We start from the raw sequence: 18,926 nt of genomic DNA, 5'->3' as shown, positions 1-18,926 counted from the left end.
CATTATCCTGGAAAAAATTTGTAATGGGCAAAGACCAAAATACAGAACCTTCAGACTGTATACAAAAAATTACTAAATAAGGTCGAAGCCTTGAAAAAATCAGGAGCAGGTGCAGATGATGTTTATGTGCCAAAGCTGTGGTACCTTGACCTTCTGCTCTTCTTTCATGAAAATGAAATTACACGGCAGTCCACCTGTAGCCTGGATAGACAGTAGTTCTCCTACTGATGTGGTCCAAGTATATGACATACCTCCTAGTGGAACTGTAAGTAAAATATATTACGCTGTTGCTGTGTAACAGGTTTATTACAGTAGAAATTCATAACAGCACAGTGGCCTAGTGGTTAGCACTTCTGCCTCACAGCGCTGGGGTCATGAGTTCGATTCCCGACCATGGCCTTATCTGTGTGGAGTTTGTATGTTCTCCCTGTGATTGTGTGGGTTTCCTCCGGGTGCTCCGGTTTCCTCCCACACTCCAAAAACATACTGGTAGGTTAATTGGCTGCTATTAAAATTAATTGGCTGCTATCAAAATTGACCCTAGTCTCTCCCTCTCTGTCTGTCTGTCCCCTTCTCTGTCTGTCTGTGTGTGAGTGTGTGTCTATATTAGGGAATTTAGACTGTAAGCTCCAATGGGGCAGGGACTGATGTGAATGAGTTCTCTGTACAGCGCTGCGGAATTAGTGGCGCTATATAAATAAATGATGATGATGATGATAACAATAAAGCTTGCACACATAACATGCACATGTAACAATTGTTACATACACTCATTTTGCCATGGCACAGCACCCTCCCCGTTAAAATATTGAAGGTATGCCTCCCTGTTTAATTTTGTTCTGGCACTTGTATTTCTAAGGTGGCCCGACTCTAGAGGTGTCAAGCCAACTACCTCCATTTCCTCAACATTGTTGTCCTCATAAGTATGGGAACTGCGTACACAGGAGGTTTTCGTCTTAGAAAGTTATGCAGAACACAGCAGGCCATCACCACTTTGTCTATCTAGTCCAAACGCAGATCAACAGAGGAATGGAAAACTCTGAATCTGTTACTGAAAATTACAAACGCATTTTCAACAACATGCCTAGCTCGTGACAGTCTATAATTAAATTTCCGCCTTTCCGTAGACAGATTTCATTGCGGGTAAGGTTTCAATACATTGTTGGGCAATGCAAATGCCTCATCCGCCACAAACACAAAATTAAGTCCATATTTTGTATTACTTACGGTTGGAATATTAAGCTCATTGTTTTTAAATTTAGCATCGTCATCAGATACTTTACCATTTTTTCCAATGTCCACAAATAAGAATTCCTAATTCGCATCCACTATGGCCAGTAAAATAATGCTGAAAAATTCTTTATAATTATAATAAAAAAATCCACTTTCGAATGAAGGCATAATTCCCACAAGTTTCCCATCAATGACAGCACCACAGTTTGGAAAAGTCCAGCGCTTCTCAAATTTGTCCACAATAATGTGCCATTGTTCTACCGTTGCAGGAAACTGAAACATAAAGATGAGTGAAAGAGTTTATTTGCATGCATTTAATATTGTACTAATTTTTTCTCAATTAATCAATACTCAGCCAGCTGTCCTGTTACAAGAACTGATGATGGAATTTGATGACCAAGAAGAGACAACTACAACTATTGGACAGGGAACCCAGGTTACAGTCAACAGCCATGATGTAACTGAGGTTGTAATTCCAGAACAAACACAACAGAAAAGGGAAAAAAAAGGCACTGTGAGGTTGATGAAAGTGAAGCGCCTACTACAAAGATGGTGAATGCGCAAACAATTTGATGGCCAAAAAAAAATGAACCACACACTTTTGATCTACTTGGACAAATGCTAGCAAGCAAAATAAAATGTTCTAGTAGACCGATACAAGTGGAAATGAAGCGTTTGGTGTGAGACATCTTGTGTAGGGCTACCAAGGAAGATTTGCACCTGGATACAATTCTAATGCCAGCAAACCACAGCCAGACACCTTCGCACACATTTCGGCATATACAGATGCAGCATTGTAGTATGGGATGACAATATTTCATGTCAAAACCATTCCTGACTTCTACCCCTATGCTCAGCTCAAACATGCAACACTTCAGTGGAAGATCATCACAAATGGATAATAGCGAACTGTTGCAATATGAACAACTTTAAACTGTATATTTGCCTGCTTCTATTGGTTTGTACTTTATAAATTTAATATATATATTGCAAATTTAATGTATGTAAATAAAATTATACATTTATATCAAAAAAGACTATTTATGTTTACCAACCTTCATATACCGTTCATGGAGAACTTCAATGATAGCATCAGAGGTCTCAGGTATTATCAAACCCAGAGCTTACAGTGAAATTGCTGTGCTGTATTTCAGATCAGCCAGTGTCCACCCTGTTGCCAGAAATCTTAGAGTAACAACCAGTCTCTGTTTAGCAGATATGGGTCTCCTTAAACGGATGTTTTCCTTCTGGATGATGGGGGTGACTAGTTAGAGCAATTCCTGGAATCTGGGTTCATTCATTCTCAGAAAATTCCTGAAGTCAACAGGGTTGTTGTCTCGTATCTCCTGCAGCAGGGACATATGAGAGAATGAGTCTCTCCTCTTGAACCACTCTTTAGTCCAACAAGATCTATTCTTTCTCCTTCTTTCCCTTTGGGTCTGTACTTGCAGTCTTCTTGCCACAGTGAGCAGAGAAAGAGCAGTTGCTTGTCGTTCTTCAAAAGTATCCATATTAGTAAAAAAAATTTTTTTTGAGGTTGAGAACAAATGTACAATGTACATGTGTTAGCGAAACGTGTTGCCTTTGTTTTTTTTCATGAGGTTTGGGGTGGTTACTATTAAACATGCTCTACCCCTTATTTAAATTTCTTGGGGATATTGTTACGTAGTCATTTAAGTGTGTACATGTTTCTAATCTTTGCTTACGACGATATGGCGGCGAAAAGTCGCTTCCCGGATGGTCAGTCTTCCGTTAATCGTCTAAAATGTAACTAGTGTGTACGCATTAATTGTCCAAACTGTCGGACCTTCGATCAAAGGGAAAGTCATTGCAAATAACACGTCGGTTGGAAAATTCTTTAGTGTATACCGAGCCTAACGGATAACTATTGGCAGTCTCATTAACAGTAACTAACAATGAAGTTTAAAGAAGTGTTCTGTTATTTATGCAATATCAGCCATTGTTATTGATCTAAGTGCTGGGTATGGTGCATATATTAATTATATGCATTTTAATGTATGTATTTGTTATTATTATTATTATTATTATTATTATTATTATTATTATTATTATTATTATTTTACAAAATATTACTTTTGTGTTATGGAACACTCAATATCTGGTTATCAAATGGTGGTGAAGTAGTTGTGCAGAATACCTTCATCCATCTTTAAAATGTGTCTGTTTGCTTTGGTTTAATTAATAGTACACATCATTTGAACTAGTCAACTAGAAGAAATTTAACTGAAACAACTAAAACAAAATATTAATTTGAATTAATCAGGTTTTACAATAGACTTGAATCAGCACGGAATTTAACCCTGCCCTTGATTGAATAACTTGTTTCCTTCAAATCAATCTTCATATTGAGGAGATTGGGACATATTGTCTGTTCACTCACCAGAAAGAATCCAATACATTTTCTACCATTCACTCCTCATTTCTCAAGTATCAAACAAGCTAATTGTAACCCAATACTATCTTTAGACAGTATATGGCAGTAGTACTTTATCTAACTATAAAACATATGATTATATATGACAGTAGATGACAATCACGCATCATCTAGGGCTTACATTGTATAGATATTCTGCTTAAATAATCTAGTAGAGAATAGAATTAGAGTCAGTTTCTTTCTAGCAGTCTAATAATTAACTCCCCTTTGTCTTATCTAATTTATGTCAACAGCATCATCTGAGAATTTGCAAAAATTTACTTATCTTATCTCTCGGGTATCATATAGTTTCAATAGATTACTATTTATCTATCTGATGACATATAGTTTCAATACATTTATTCATACATTTAGGGCCTGATTCAGAGTGGAACACAAGCATAAGCATAATTTACACCTGCAAAAGTTGCATGCGAATGTATGCATATGCATCCATATTCAAATTTAAATATGTGTCCAGGGGGTAAATGTATCATACCCCGATTTCTTCAACTCGCGGTAGTTCGGCAAGATGACAGCTAAAATTTAAAGCGGCGCTGCCTTGTAAAGGCAAGTTTCCCTTTACAAGGCAGCGCCGCTTTTAAATTTTAGCTGTCATCTCGCCGAACTCCTGCGAGTTGAAGAAACCGGGGTATGATACATTTACCCCTAGGTCTGAATGAGAAGCAGGAGCATCAACTTGACAACAGGCATTCCCTTCATGCACTTATATCCAACTTGCTAACATGTACAAAAATCTTTAATTTTATGTTATGAATGCAGTTATTTGAAGCATAATTTAAACTTGCGCAACCTAGCGAACGCAAACAGGAGCAACTTCCTGACATGCATACAAAAAACATTTATATGTTTTTTATCTTTGCTACAACATGCCCAGGAAATTCTAATTTATGGCCGGGCGACTACTAAGTCTCAAAAGACATCTCTGTATCATTCCCAAACCTCTTCAGGTGTAAGCAGTCAGAGGAGTAAAATGTTGCAGGCCTGACTAGTTCCGTACGTTCACTTTCTGAGCATGCACAGTATGCAGAAATGCAATGATACACCATGTACACCACATTCTGAATCAGTTAGCTAACTTCCAGTTAGCCAATTGCTCCTGTTACAGTGTAATACCGCCTGCTGACTACACTGAGTGGCAGCTATATGCGCGGAGAACAGTGCTTTTTAAAGCCACTCTAGTTTTCGTCAAAAGGCAAAGTATTTATGGATCCGCCGATATGCACCCTTCAAACGTGTATTTTTAAAAAGCTGTTGTTGTATTCTTTTATAAGATGCTTACGTGCAGCCCAAAACACGAGTATAGGCAGAAAATGTTACATGTCGTATAATATATAACTCTTGACAGCTCTGGAAGTCATATTTCAAGGGTTTGTTGTCTGCTTTTATTGATAGCAAAAAAGATTAGTTAGATGAAATACTTTACCATGTTTATACAGAGGCACCAAGAGAGGGATACAAGTTTATAGGCCTGGGCTTGGCTTGAAGGTTCAGGTCTCTATGTGTGTTTTGTGTATGAGCTATGGGCAGGAGATGGACAGAGAATGGAGCAAGGGGTTAACCTAAGTAGCTACTGCTGAGGCCCATAATGATGAGGTAAGTGAAAGCTGCAAGATTTGGTTGGTGGTTGGATGTGAGGTTGGAAGAAGCCAGTGTCATGGACAACCCCCAGTTCAGGTGAGATTAATGTTTTGTTGACAGTGATGTCACCCCAGATATCCAAGTATGAAGGACTTTAATTACATGTAAGCTTATATTGCAGTATACAATTACCATGCAGACAGAGTAGGAGGCAGATGAAGCAAGACCTTTCATCTCCCTCTCCTGTCCCTACTCAATACTGATCGACACACTGCACTAATTCCTAAAGCCAATTATATAATGGATCTACTAGGGAGTAAGAAGAAGTGTTAAGGGTTCACAATGCAAACTGGATAGTCTAAAGAAAGAACCTAATTATCTGTGATGGCAGAAATCACTATAGCAGTTCTCAGCCAGGAAATGTGGAGATCTTTCAAATGGCAACTATCACCTGTATTTACATATAGCTCGGGCTTCAACTAATCTGTATAAGTGCTGTTTTCCATAGAACAGAAAAAGTCAATTAGTGAGGAAGGTTATTAGCAGAATTCCCAGTTATGTGGAGATTACAGAATAGCAAATTATACTGTTATTGATTAGGGTAGTTATTTAGTAAATACAGAAAGGGAGTTGATATAGGCGTAGACCACAAATAGCCTTGTCCTAGCTTTCCCATTCTGCCTCTTTGAGTCAACGATATGCAAAAATCTAATTACAGATGTATATAATTGTATTTTTGCTATATATTCGCAGTATGAAAATGCATATTTTATGCAAACGATATAATGTATGTTCAACTCTAAATGGGCCCCTAAATTACTAATGTGACTTGTTAAATTAGGAGAGTGTCCCAATGTCCCCTTACTTCAGGACTTATTTTGGACATAATAATATAGGGGGACACACACAACCATGCTTACATACACACCGGTCTCATTGTGTGTTGAGGTGGGATGTAGTGCTAGCTGTGCAACAAGCTGAACTACTTTCTCTGACCTTCTCGTTACATGTCTGGCACACAAGTGATGTAACAGTTGAATTACTTTACTGATTGCATGGATCCTGCAGCCTAAACACATGAATGGACTAAATGGGAGACAGAGAAAGAAATCCCGTACAAAGCCTTGAGAAAACACATGAGTCTATGTGAAACATGTTGGTGGTCCAGATTACCTATTTTCTTTGTTGTTATCACTTTTGTACTCACTTTTCACTTTTTTATTGCTATATGTTTTTGGCAACATATATCTGTATATGTGGTTGGGGTATAATGAGGGAGAAGTCCGAGGGAATTTAGGGCCTATTTTGAATGTGACATGGAACAGTTTTAAAGGCTTCACTCATTTGCAAATTAGAGCAAATCCTTATTTTGCTGTCATTAAGGATCATTTACAAAGGTGAAAAATTATTTTAAGATGTATGTGCACTGTTAGTGCCTTTCATAGGAGGGGGCTAAATCATACTTGCCTACTCTCCCGGAATTCCAAGGAGGCTCTCGAATTTTGGGGAGTCCTCACAGACTCCCGGAAGAGAAGGCAAAGCTCCCGCATTTGCCGAAATTCAGGACATTGAATGGAGAGGCAGGGCTTAATTGCATCATTAGGCTCCGCCCCCTCCATTCAATGCCATGAATTTCGGCTTTCTATAGTGGGGGCAGGGCTATATGGTGATGCAATAATGTCACCATGCCCCCTCCTATCCCCATGTCACATGTCACATGACTTCTCCCCCGGATCTTAAAAGTTGGCAAGTATGGGTTAAATTATTTTTTTCTTCTTCATTTGTTTAGGATCAGTTTAACTGTGAGCCTTTCAAAACACCAAGACAGGATGATAAATAGGCCACAATCCCAATCCAACAAAGTCAGGTCCCTTGTCTGCCAACTTCCTAACCATATCCCCTGTTTTAAAGAGGTCAGGCCCACAATCCTCTTTGGCCAGTGAAAAATCAGCATAGTTTGGGTGTACCATGCAGTCAGAAATATCTGCTGATCTGAAACGTGCTGTAGACTTAATTTTGGTATAATTCAATGGAAACATATTTCATTTTATCAAAATATTCCGGTCACTGGATTTAAGTTTGTATCTGAGTGTTCTTAGAAACATACCTGACCTATTTTCTAAAAAAACCAAGTGCTACTAAACATTTCCCACAGCCTTTGCTTGTACAAATTCTCACACTATGTTAATCTCTAACTGTACAGTATATAACAGTAGTCACGTGTCATGTTCTGTTAAACTACCATCACATTTACAGCCATTTCTGTGAATATGGCTTTGCATATCACAGTGAAATGTTTACCATTAAGGTACACTACTTGTCATTTTGCATAAGATGAGCAGATATGATTAAGATATGTAAGCATTCAGCTATTTAGAAGATATATTTGGAGTATGCACATTATAGCCGCGATCAGAGTCTGCATTCAGGCAATGTATTTTTCTGTATAGCAAGTTGAACTGCATTTAAGTCGCTGTGGATATCTTATTATATCCTATTCCAAAATCTGTCAGCTATGCTATGACAGGCAAAACCCAGGGGATCTATTTTGTGGTCCACAATTTATATAAATACCTTAATTTTAGTCCTAAATTAGTCTCGTGATTTCACACTTACATATTGAGAAACAGGTTCTGGAGCCAAGATGTGATCTGCGTTAACTCGTTTGCTGCTGTAGGATTGGAGATATTGATATTGGTGCCTAGTGCCTAGTATCTCTCTCCCTCTCTCTCTCTCTCTGTATACATATATATATATATATATATATATATATATATATATATATATATATATATATATATACATATGTGTACATATATAAACTGAAATGTTAATAGAAGCAGATTCCATCTCCTGGGGTGTTGGAGGTGGCACACAGTAAGAAAATCAGCCAGTGATAGAGATGAAGGTCTGATAGTCTAGCTGTTACTACAACTAGCCCAGAGCTTTTATTAGGCAATAACTAAGCATGCAGCAAAAAATGAATGTCATGGATACAAGTAGGTGATGGTAGCTACTTGCCAGAATTTGCACTACTGATCTAGGGGGTGCAGTGTCTAATGCACAACTCGTGTTCACCAGGGAACCCTGCAAAGAGGTTTGAACTTTGCTGCAAGGGGCGCGCAGGTCACTGTTTTCCAAGTTAGTTACTAGCAAAGTAGGTAGGTGAACAGAGAGTGGTCAGCTGGTCTGAGTTCAAAGCCACCCAGGATCATAGTACAGAACTGATATCCAAAGGATGGTCAGGGAAAGCCAGAGGTCAGAAGCCAAACAGTAGCAGCAGAACAGGATTGGAATGCAAGAGTAGTCAAACCCAAGCCGAGTCAGGAATCCAAGGGAATAACCGGATGCTGGAAAAAGGGAGAAGGTAAACAGGAGCAAGGCACGGGAACAAGGGAGAACGCTGGAGCAGGATTAGACCTAAAACTCTGACACCCTAATGGCGACAGAGCATCCCTTATATAGGGCGGCTAGTTAGCTGTCTCCATCGGTCACAGACCACCACCGGAGTTTAGGATTATGTCCTATTGTCTGACAATGGGACACGCATGCGCCGTAGCGCTGGAAGGATGGCTGGGGAGAGAGAATTCTGTTGCTGAGCAACAGGACGTGACCGGGCCACCGAAGGTCGGTGACCATCCCTACATGGCCTGGCGGAAGCAGGGAAAGCGCCTTACAATAAAGACCTAACAAATTGAGTCCTAGCCTGTCCATCAATAAATAAGACTTAAACATTACTCTCTAATTATGTGGCAATCCATTGGGTGGGTGAATTGCACAAAGTTACACAAACCCAATACGATCCTATTCACTGTTCATGGATTTTAGAGGTTTGCAGTGGAGAGACTATTACATTTACTCTCATCTATGCTTTGATTCGTTGAAGGCTTCAACCAATCATAGAGTAGTGGTGCAATTTAAATAGTTATCCTACTACTTCTCAAGCATCTGATTCTTTGAGAAAAGCAGCAGAAGATCAAAAGTCAGGAGAAAGAAGATCCAAAAGTAAAACAGCAGAAGAAAGAAGACAATGAAACATCCAAAAAGACTATAAAAAGAAAAAAAGACTAAAATAAAGAAGATTAAATAAAAAATGAAGATGTTTTAAAATGAAGGGAGTAGGAAATATTTTTATTTTGTGTAGTTAACTGTGTATTGTGTATTGGGTAGGCATTTTATAGGACATTAAGAGACACATTATTGGACACCCCTGGACATTAGCGCCATGTCGTATTTATTTCCTCTTTGGCAGTGAAAGTAGTAATCTTAATAAGAGTGATTTTTACTTGTGTCCTTACATTAGGAAACCTGGACGCCAAAATGACGTTCGCCAATGAATTGAGATATGGTTCTCTATGATCAGCCCATACAGGCTGCATTGTTCTTCAATAGACCGTTGCGGTTATCACCGTGTGCGTTGCCTCACAACAGTTTGACATGGCCAAGAACAATTTAATCAAACTTGAACTGGAACATTTTCAAGCATGTTCGAAAATCTAGACAGTAGACGACCATTAGCTGCCTGTGTGTGGTGACAGCACTGCCCTTGTGCCAAACATCTGAATCACATTTAATTCGGCCACCCATATATGAAGCCAAGTTGAAAAGTGAGCCGATCTTTGTTACTAAAGGAAATATTCTGGATGTTTAAGATTAACACTTAGATCATTGAGGTTTTCAAATAAATTTTGATCTGATTGTGCTCCGAAATGATAAATATCAACTGTGTAGCAGGATCTTAACATGGGCTAATTAAAAAAAAAAGGAAATTTGCTGTGCATTAGAATAACTTGGATTAACGAATTTTATTTAATCTACACATATTTTTTATTTATAAAAATGTTAATAAACCAAGCTGCTTTATTACTATAACCACTGTCATAAATATTTGTTATAATTTAAACAAAAAAATATAACCAACATCCGAACTGACCGGCTTAAAGATGCTAGTACTACAGTGGATGTGTTAAATATGAAGATGAAAGAAGTGTACACATAAGCATGCATGGAAATAGTACTGAAGAAAGCTTATTTGATTAGTGCAAGACACTCCTCACTGGGCTAAAGAGAATATTCAACACACTTACTAACCATATAACCTAGGAGAGGTGAAAATGGCAAATTTCATGTCTTTGAGCTCATGGAGATGTAAAGTTCCTGCCGGTTCAGCTTCAACAGAGGAGAGGACCAGATCTGTATGACGGAGTGCTGCAGACTAGCTAGTTGTTTGCTGTCCCAAAACTGGAAGTGCCTTCTCTTAAAATGAGCAAAATCATTTTTGACAGATTGAGATTTTCCCAATTGTAGTAATTCACAGCTGGTGAATTACTTTGCAAAGGTCACGCTAGAAAAATATAATTGCATTAATAATTAAACTGTAGTAAGCAGGGGTTTTAATATGTTCATGTTATTGGTTAACTTATTTAAGACATACTCAAACAGACCTAAATTTTGAAGCAGATTTGCATATTTTGGGGTCAAAAGAGGATAGTGTAAAGCAATTGGGGCATGATGTCAGTAAAATTGTGGGGTATTTGAGTGGATAGTGGTGTGGTTTGGTTGAGTTGTGGGAATTTTGTACATAATATTTGGCCTTGGATTATTAGCTGGTACGGCTTTGAATGAGTACATGGTTGGACTCATTACACCAAATTCAGAGGAAGACAGACTGTAATCACCCTTTATTTAAGAAAATACAATAACAGAAAGCAGTTTACACTTTAAGCAGCTAGTATTTCATGTGTATCACTTGCTGGGACTATGATCAACAGACTTGATTAGAGCACAATCTTAATCAATTAACTGGTACCAGAAATTAAAGTACATACTTTGAATTAAAGTGCCACATAAGTAGAGAGGATAACAACAGCTTGCAAGTTAAATACAAACTTTCCAGCACCATTTTTAGAATCTGTTTCAGTGGATTTGTAGCAAACTAATTCCTTTCTAAAGTAGAATGCCACAATTAAAATGGAATAGAACACATTTTTAATTAATCTACCCCTTCCATGACAGGTAAGATGATGTGTTATTTACTGATATTAAAGAGGAGTTAGACAGAGCCTATAGCAAAAACAAGTTTATCCTCCCCCCCATTTGCTTAAGAGAAGGACAGATGGAAAGATAGAGCAGGAGGCAGCAGTGGAACTTCCTCTGGGGCAAATGGGGTAAAATCAGGGTTGGGGTTGGTTCTGTAATTAGCACAACAGGACACATCATAGTATTAGTTCATTCAGTTGAAAAAAATTAGTAATCTGGGGTCTCACATTTCCTCCTTTACCTATTTAATATTTCTCTACTGTCTTTGAATGTCTATGAGACTCCCAGACTCATGGGGGAGCAGGCAATTCTCCCGGAAGCAGCAGCATCATACACTATGCCCCACCCACTTGATCAAGTCCCCTCTAATCTCAGTGAATCCCGAGTGGACAGGAGAAAGGTGACAAAATTAGCATCATTATACCCCTTGTCCTGTCTTCGTGATGCCATGATTGGTGAGATCAAGTAACCACCACCTCTTCTTTTCGCACCTCACGGACGTTGGCAATCATGCCCAATTTACTGCCACATAACGTAACAGATAAAAAAAAAACTGTATTTTTTTTTTACTTTGTTGCCAAATGTATAGGTTCTTTAAAAAGTTAAGTTACACCTTCATACCGAAGAGAAGCTGAAATTTTATTTTTCAACTATAAAGCAGCAGAAAATGCAAACAATCTGCAAATAATCATGGAATCAATTTGGAAATATACTAAAATAAAATATACATGTATTATTATTATTATTATTATTCTTATTCTTATTCTTATTCTTCTTCTTCTTATTATTATTATTATAATTTATTTGTTTAGTGCCTGCATATTCCACATCCCCACCATAGCCGGTTATAACCAAAGATTGTAAAATGAGCTCACTAATTTGGAGTGAGAACGCACTGTTCTTATTCCAAATTAGTGAGCTCATACACATACTCCCCAGAATTAATTAACTGACAGTAAAGATCCACAGTCGTAAGATCCAGATCTGCTTCCATTGAAACTTTTAAACTTCCCCATTTTTCTTTCCTATTGCACTCCAAAATCCCTATGTCTGCCCCAACATATCTGATCTCCCATTTGCCTATATCTGTTCTTTGTTCCCAAATGTCTGCTCCCATGCTTTTCCATTTCCCAGGCACAGATTTGTGTAAAACAAAAACCAACAGAATTTCCCATGCGCAATGTACTCATTCAAAGCCATACCAGCTAATAATCCAGTGCCAAATATTATGTACAAAATTCCCACAACAAATTTATTTATATCATATCCAAATTGCTCCACACTAGTCCCTTTTGACACCAAAATATGGAAGTTCAAATTTGAACTTACTAAAAATGTAATGAAACAAAGAAGGTCAGCTCTTTACAGAGGGGGTGTCAACTCCCTCAATATTACTAGGTATAGAAAGATTAAAAAACAGTAAAAGAGCTCCAATTTATTTAAGTATCAATAGACAGTGTAACCACATTAAAACTAATTGTAAATAAATATGCCAGAATTAACAATGGGCTCCTGGTTAAACAAGTATATTCATTTATTAATTACATACATACCATATAAAATCATAGCTATATAGAAAAACAGTTAAATAGCACTCAGTGGGGCATCAATTAAAACTAGAGATGCTCAGGCTCGGTTCCCCGAGAACCGAACACACCTGAACTTAGCAGATCCGAGTACCAAGCCAAGCCGCCCTTGGAATTGAAAATGAGACGAAACGTCATTGTTACGTCTTCAGATCTTGGATCTCGCGAGTTTTGGATTCTATAAGTAACATCCTGTTCTGGTTTTGGTTTTGATTTTGGATCTGTAAAATCCCTATTTTTTTGCTAAAATCATGTAATTTTGCTTTTTTTCCACCTACATTATTATTATTAACCTCAAAAACACCAAGTCATTTGCAGTCAATTTTGACAATCTCACAGGTCACAATATTATTTTCATACACTTTCAAACAAAGACTGCAGCGACCTGGCTGGATGTTAAGCGACAGAACAATGACACAAACACACGGCAGTTCCTAGCACATCTAGGACACATTGGCACGCAGCAGTGGCAGAAAAGAAAAGTGGTGCAAGATGGAATTGTCCTTGGATCATGAAATTAGCCATGGTTCATTTGATTGCTCCATCCATTCCTTGGATGACTGTGGTAATTCTACAGCTAATACACGGTGACGAGCGATGACCCCCCTCGGGATACGTGCTTTTATCAGACCCAGACCAATCCAGGGTACCAGACAATGCACTAAAAAGAGCCACTGTACTTCAAAGCAAAACCAAGTTCATCACTGAGCTTCGAATCAGCCACATTTCTCAAAAATTTATAACATAGTTAGGTACCTTTGACATAAAGTGCAGATTACAAGCACGTTGTGCAATACTGATGAAACAGCAGCAAGCTAGAAGGTAATACATATACATGTCTATATAGGCATACATGCTTACATTACTTTGGCTTTACAAACGCTACAAATAGCTAGACAACTGTTGTCAGGACTTGGGTAAAAATAATTCTACACATAAGAGGTGGATTTTTTGGTCTTATGCCCAGGCATGACAATGGCCTTCTTCTTATCACATGCAAGAACTGCTCCCACTGGTGCAGGACTTATACAAACAACATCATCCTCATCAACATCCTCATTAGCGCCTTTGTCAACTACACAAATATCCCCCTCATCCTGTTGCAATTCCAAAGTGGCATCCTCATTTTGTGTATCACCGGCTACACTTGGGCTGTTTATGCACACAATTACAATTAGCAATGGAGCAATGCTCTTCTCTTTGTGTTTTACCTATATAACACAGTACAATGTGACTGCAGATTTAGAAGACCAAGCCTGCCAGCCCTATTGTTTCTATTTCAGCAATGGCAATTAGCAATGGAGCTCTCCTCTTTGTGTGTTACCTATATAACACAGTACAATGTGACTGCAGATTTAGAAGGCCAAGCCTGTCAGACCTATTATTTGTATTTCAGCAATGACAATTAGCAATGGAGCAATGCAGCTATCCTGCTTGTATGTTACCTATATAACACAGTACAATGTGACTGCAGATTTAGAATACCAAGCCTGCCAGACCAATTATTTCTATTTCAGCAATGACAATTAGCAATGGAGCTCTCCTCTTTGTATGTTACCTATATAACACAGTACAATGTGACTGCAGATTTAGTAGACCAAGCCTGCCAGACCTATTCATTCTATTTCAGCAATGACAATTAGCATTGGAGCAATGGAGCTCTCCTGAATTTCACTGGAGACTTTGAAGAACACTGCTACCCCTCCTCTTTCTTTTCTACCTATGACGCTGCCCAACTGCACTAGAGACTGCCAATAACTGTGCTACCCCTTCTGTGTCCCTCTGTGAAATGGTGTTGGATCGCCATGGAGCGCGGTACTTATAGAATACAAGATCCAAAATCTGGCGATGTACAATGATGTTTTGCCTTGTTTTAATTCCGAGGGCGTGCGAAAGTCCCGAGCCGAGCCGGCTTGGTACTTTCGCGCGCCCTCGGATCTACTAAGCTCGGGTGTGTCTGGTTCTCAGGGAACCGAGCTTGAGCTTCTCTAATAAACATTAAACAGTTCCTGTGAATCATTAACGGCAAGAAATATATACATGATTGCCCACTGTCACCTGTTACAATGTACAATGTACTAGCAGGGATGAAACAGAGCTCACTGCCAGAGTATGAAACAAACAGCAGTACATTGCTCTAATGGATCAAACAGTGAATTTGTGGAACTAAAGAATGGGGGCTCCATGCAAAAATATATTTTGGGCTCCATCTCTTCAATCCCAGGTCACTTATGTTGCATTTTAGAGCGATGTAGAAAATCTTTATATTCTGGTCTCTTATACACTATGAGATCATTGCTTTACACTCCTCCTCCCACTTTTTAGTCCATGTACCCTTTGGTTAGAGAGACTGGCTGGACAGTTCCAGAGGCGCAATGAGGTTTCTGCTGACGGGACAGGCCATCCGCATTTCCTTGATCTTTACAATTTTTGTGAGAGATGGAAAAGTTACACAATTGTAAGGAAAAGCTTTATCTCAGCAACCGTTCATTGTCCCCTGCGGTGCGTTGTAGCCAATTAAGGGGATTATGAGCTGTAACCACCGAAAACTCGCATCCATACATGTATGGCTGCAACTTTTTGAGATCCCAGCCTATGGCCAGGCATTCGTTTTCAATAGTGGCATATGTTATCTGGCGATCAACAAGTTTCAGGGAGAATAGGCCACTGGGCGTTCAGAACCATCCTCCCCCACTTGACTCAAGAAAGCTCCTATTCCACAGCCCGAGGTATATGTTTGCACAATGAACCTCCATCGGAAGTCAGCGGCTGCTAATACTGGGGACTGGGACAAGATATTCTTAAGCTGGGAAAAGGCCTGCTCACAATCAGAGGTCCAGTCAATTTGTCGGGAGTACTTTTTGGTCGTCAAATCAGTCAGCGGCTTGGCAATGGTGATGCACAAACTTGCGATAGTACCCCGCCGTCCAAAGGAAAGAGCATACCTGTTTTTGGTTGGTGGGGTGAGGCCAATTCAGGATGGCATCAATGTTTGCCGGCTTCGGTTGAATATTTTCTCCATCAACCCTGTGCCCGAGTTACAACACCTCCACCATCCCCATCTGACATTTGTCTGGTTTGACGTTAACCCTGCCTGGCTAATACTTGGGCCACATGTTGCAGGTGGTCCTCCCAGGTCTCACTAAAAATAGCTATATCATCCAGGTATGCCTGGGCAAACTCCTCATACTCTGTCAGCAAACGGTCTACTGTACTCTGAAAGGTGGCCAGGGTATTCTTCATTCTGAAGGGCATGGCATTAAACTCAAATAGTCAAAATGGAGTGATGAATGCGGACCACTCCTGTGCCTCCCTGGTAAGGGGTATCTGTCAGTACCCCTTACAAAGGGCCAACGTTGACACATAGCGAGCCGCCGCCAGCCTGTCTAAAAGCTCATCTACCCAGGGCATGGGATAAGAGTCTGTCACTGTCACTTCATTCAGTTTTCTATAATCCATGCAGAAGCGTGTACTCCGGCCTTTCTTGGGCACTAACACCACACTGGCCACCCAGGGACTATTGGATGGTATAATGACCCCCAGTGCCAGCATTTCATCTACCACTTTGATTATGTCAAACACTTCGGGACTCACTCGATACGCGAGTTGCCGAATAGGCCGAGCCTCCCCAGTGTCAACATGATGGGCCACTACAAGAGTGCACCCAGTCCTGCTGGTGAACTGAGGCCACTCTACCACCACTACTCCCTTCATCTTATGAGTCTGGGCTCCTGTTAACTGCTGGCCTATGGGCACCACCTCCACCCCTAGGTCCTTTTTGGTTGCTGCGAAAATGTCGGGTATGGGGTCGGTCTCTGGGTCGTCCATAGGTGGGCAGCAGATTGACACAGCCCCTATTTCCCTGGTGACATACTCCTTTAACCTATTAACATGATAGGTACCAACCTGCTTCCCGGTTTGATCTAGTGCAATAATGTAATCTACCCGGCCCTGTCTGTCCAGTACGGTATAGGGCCCTGCCCAGGTCACCTTCAACTTATGCTTTCTGTGAGGTACTAGCACCATCGTTTTCTGTCCAACTTCTAACTCATTTTCTCAAGCCGCCTGGTTGTAATAATGGCGCTACCATTCCTGCATCCCCAAAGTATGGTAATGAGCGAGCTGCATCAACCTCGGCAATCTATCCCTCATTTGTACCACATATTCCAAGACTGGAACCTCAGGTTCCTGGAATGTCCCATACCAGCTTTCTCGGACTAAGTCGAGAGGTCCCCATACCCTTTGAGCATATAATAACTCAAAAGGAGAGAACCCGGTAGAATCCTGCGGTATGCGCATAATAGCTGCTGCATTGACTTCTCCCAGTCTTCCCCCTCCGACTCAGCATATGCCCGCAGCATATGCTGCAGGGACTTCTGGTGCTGGTATGGGTGGGTCCTCGGGGGCTGTCTCCAAAGCTCGACTCTGTGTGAGAGCTCCCACAAAGTAACTTGCAAATCCACCCACCAGATCATTCCCCAGAATAACGTGAGTAAGTAATCCATCCAAAAGTCCCACATTTACCTCCCACAAACCCTGGCCCCAATCTAAATTAACCCTGGCCATGGGGATAACTGTAATCTGGGGTCCTGCCATTGAAATTTTGATTTTCTGATTCTTTAGCCATTGAATTCCTGAGTCCTGGAGTCTCTGCCGTTCTTGGCTATTCACTTTTACAGGCTGCAGGTGTCCCTTCATATTTGCAGGGAGAGCCTTCCCGATTGCCGCTGCCATCTCCACCTGATAGACCACTTCTTCCGCCTCTGGCGCATCAGGATGGTAGTACCCCTCCCCACCCTCAATTGATGTTCCTTGGCACACTGAAACTCAGGACACAGCTGGTCTCAATCCAGAGAATGGTCTTCCTCCCCAAGGGCGATTTCTTTGTATGTGTCCCGTTTGTTGGTAAGTGTAGCACCTCCTAGGGCCGGATACTGCTGGACCACGAGGTCTGGGCACACTAGAGTGTGCAGCTGGGGTTCATGGCGACATGGGGGGTGATGTAGTCGGTGGTGTATCTTGATCGGGTGGGGTCATTCCAATAGTCGCCCATTCACCTCCATTAGGTCCCCTCCATCAGTGACGGTTTGCCAGAAATTTATCGGCTAATGCTGCTGCTTTCTCTGGGGTAGTGGGATTTTTGTCCACCACACACTCCCTAATTTCTGGAGCCATTTTATTCATTAGCTGCTCCAATATAAAGATGTTTTTAGTGTGCGTTATAGTTGTGGCTTGCTTCTCTTCTAGCCACCATTTACAGTTTTTTTGCAATAAACTGCTAAATTCCGTGTAAAAAGAGTCACTGCTTCTTGCTATAGTTCTGAACTTAGAACGGTAGGATTCAGGGGTGACCGCATATTGAGACAACAATGCTTTCCTAATCTCCTGGTAGTCTTTTCCTTGCTTTGGGCTCAGGGCATGGTATGCCTGCTGTACTCAGCCCATCAAACCAAGTATCAAATATTTCAACCACTCCGACACATGTATATCATGCATTGCCATCATGGATTCAAATAAATAAAGGTGAGTGTCAATGTCAGTGGCTGATTCCACAAAGTGTGGTACTTCGTGATATCCCAGTCGTAGCATCTGTCTTCCTTCCAATACTGACACTGATGCCATTGCAGGTACCACGGCTGGTCTACCAATACTGCTGCCCTCTCATGTGCAGCAGCTCCTGGTCCAAGTATATCCAACCAAATTTTCAGCTGTTCCGTATTGCCGACGGTTATTGCAGCTGCCTGGGTTGTCATCCCCCGAGTTCCATTACTGGATTCTCCTGACGAGTCCAGAACCGTGTCCTCCTATTCCTCCTCCTCACCAGGGTTTTCTATATCCCACTGAGCCAATTTTTTGATTGTGGACCCCGTGGTATTCGTTGAGTTGATGTCAATTTTTCTTGCCTGACAAAGTTCCTGCAGGATTCTTTTCTTGGTGTTTCTGTATCTTTGTGCTGCTGCCTCCATTCTGCCGTGCCTTTTCAATTCCATGCTTGTTAATGAGTGATCCCACTCCTGCCACCAAATGTGAAA

The 18,926-nt window shown here is 40.5% G+C and overlaps 1 pseudogene; it reads right to left on the bottom strand.

Moving 5' to 3' along the window:
• Nucleotides 1-760: 760 nt before the first annotated feature.
• On the bottom strand, nucleotides 761-16,920 carry LOC142143089 (uncharacterized; annotated as a pseudogene).
• Nucleotides 16,921-18,926: the final 2,006 nt, after the last annotated feature.

The sequence above is a fragment of the Mixophyes fleayi genome, chromosome 3, assembly GCF_038048845.1.
Source record: "Mixophyes fleayi isolate aMixFle1 chromosome 3, aMixFle1.hap1, whole genome shotgun sequence".
In the NCBI taxonomy this organism is placed as follows: domain Eukaryota; kingdom Metazoa; phylum Chordata; class Amphibia; order Anura; family Limnodynastidae; genus Mixophyes; species Mixophyes fleayi.
Note: the sequence above shows the minus strand (reverse complement) of the source record. Positions and strands in the feature narration are given on the sequence as shown.